Here is a 2,472-nt window from a genome sequence, read left to right as displayed (position 1 = left end):
TGCAACCTCGTCAACTGTGAAAAGGAAAGTGAGGATTGCACGATGGTCAGAAACATCGAATTATATGAGAAATAAATGCCATAAACTGCCTAAGGATCATGATTCTTGTAAAAAATCCACATCAGTAAACATTTCCTTCATGCTGATAGGCACACATACGTTAGGTAACGCTGACATGTGGAAGGAATAGCATGAGGGAATGGAAAGTATGTGTAACATTATAACTTCTGTGATTTCATTTCTTAATTGTTACTTATCAAAGGTCCAGTGTGATTCTTGCAAGAGGTGGGCACATATGCCCTGCATTACAGAAGGAACCAATCAAGACTACCTGACTGATGACAAGAAAGAGTACAACTGCAAAAAATGTGCATAGTTCACTTCTTTACCCCCTCCCGAAATTGTTTAAATGCCTCTTGTTCAAAACATAATGCAACCAAAAGACATTTTTCATGTATATACCAGATTATAATAATAAATGTTCTTTACTTTAAAAAATTGTTCTCTGTATTTGTGTCCATGTATATGATGCAAATTGGAAGAGTAAAGTAAAAAAATGAAAGTGGTCTCACCTTGGGCTCAGGGGCATGAGCCGTACCCCCAAATCTTACCTCCCTTTTCACAAATTCAATGAAAGGGGCCACTCTGGTCTCACCTTGGGCTCAGGGGCATGCTCCGTTCCCCCAAACCTTACCTCCCTTTTTAACGATTCACACACAAAAAAGCGAAACAGCATGCCTCAATCATGCAATAGATCAATTTGGCACATTAGCCAGGAGGAAGCAGACCGTGAGTGTTTTCGACCACAAACCCCATCCCTCCCGTTTTGCAACCATCCCTGGACCAGTGACAGGTGCATGAGCAGCCAAGTCATTGGAAATAAGCAAGGAGGAAGCCAGTGGAAAAACTGAAAGGGACCACTCTGGTCTCACCTTGGGCTCAGGGGCATGCTTCGTTCCCCGAAACCCTAACTCCCTTTTCACAAATTCAATGAAAGGGGCCACTCTGGTCAAGAAGCAGATCGGGATTGTTTTTGACCACATACCCCATCCCTCCTGATTCGCAACTCCATGGACAGGCGGTAGCAAGTTAACAAACTGTTTCACAAACTGTCACGTTGCGTGGCAGAAACCACACCCAGTTGCAAGACGGGAGGGTTGCGTTTCGTGTCGTTACACCCCTCCGCCCCAGCTTACCTGCTGCTGCCTCTCGCTTGCCCCTGCTTCTTTTCAGACTTCCCGTGAAGATCTGATTCAGGGGAAGCAGGGGAGGGGGAGGAGCAGGGAGCGGAGCGTTCAGGGGAGGGGGAGGAGCAGGGGGCGGAGCGTTCAGGGGAGGGGGAGGAGGGGGAAGACAGCTGTAGGCCGGACAGCATGGTAAGGCTGCAGGGGATGGGGGGAGCCGGGAAGGGGCTTTGGGTGCCCAGCGGTGCTTGTCCGCCGCTTTTTTGTCTATAAATGTCCGGGATTTCCCCCCGGTCGGCTATTTTTAGATTTTTAAACCCCCCCCCCGGACGGCTATTTATAGACCGAAAAGCCGGACATGTCCGGGGAAATCCTGACATATGGTAGCCCTATGTGACTTCCAGTATAACTGATTTCCTGTCCTGTTTTCAACAATTACTTTGCATTTGATCCAGCAATGAGGATTGCCTTTTCCTGCATTTATCTTGGCTGTATCCAGCCCTTAGTGTCCCATGTTCACAGTCGTTGCTTGCGTGTAGAAGTTGACTCACAAATATTCATTATGTGTATTATATTGTGTCATCTTATATCCTTCCCAAGGGCAAAAATCTTTTGCAACAATGGAGGTTTGGGCTGATGAACCGTGGCTGCAGAACTTGGATGCTCAAGTCCACATTCCTGCATCTGTGAGCAAAACTCACCCAAATAAAAGCTACACTGACAATGGAGAAGCAAATATAGATTGCACTATGGGGACCTGCAACACCAGATTCTTATTGGTCAATCAGAGGTCTCTCTACTAAACCAAGGTGGAATGGATTTCTTTAATGTAAGTAGTGAGAACATATTGTTAAAGATCATTTCATGTTCAATACTCTGTTAATACCTCTGCAGTCACAGAACAACAAAGTACTGTAGTATTACTCGGTTTCAGACTGTTAGAATCATAGAATCATAGAATATCAGGGTTGGAAGGGACCTCAGGAGGTCATCTAGTCCAGCCCCCTGCTCAAAGCAGGACCAATTCCCAACTAAATCATCCCAGCCAGGGCTTTGTCAAGCCGGGCCTTAAAAACCTCCAATGAAGGAGACTCCACCACCTCCCTAGGTAACGCATTCCAGTGCTTCACCACCCTCCTAGTGAAATAGTGTTTCCTAATATCCAACCTAGACCTCCCCCACTGCAACTTGAGACCATTACTCCTTGTTCTGTCATCTGCAACCATTGAGAACAGCCGAGTTCCATCCTCTTTGGAACCCCCCTTCAGGTAGTTGAAGGCTGCTATCA

General features: G+C 46.3%; 1 long non-coding RNA gene across 1 annotated transcript; it reads left to right on the top strand.

Moving 5' to 3' along the window:
• Positions 1-342, top strand: LOC112121629. The gene is made up of 2 exons (XR_002909315.2): positions 1-45; positions 263-342. It is a non-coding gene; the product is annotated as an uncharacterized LOC112121629 (long non-coding RNA).
• Positions 343-2,472: the final 2,130 nt, after the last annotated feature.

Source organism: Terrapene carolina, unplaced genomic scaffold (genome assembly GCF_002925995.2).
Source record: "Terrapene carolina triunguis isolate 2854851 unplaced genomic scaffold, T_m_triunguis-2.0 Scaffold3435, whole genome shotgun sequence".
Classification (NCBI taxonomy): Eukaryota; Metazoa; Chordata; order Testudines; family Emydidae; genus Terrapene; species Terrapene triunguis.
Note: the sequence above shows the minus strand (reverse complement) of the source record. Positions and strands in the feature narration are given on the sequence as shown.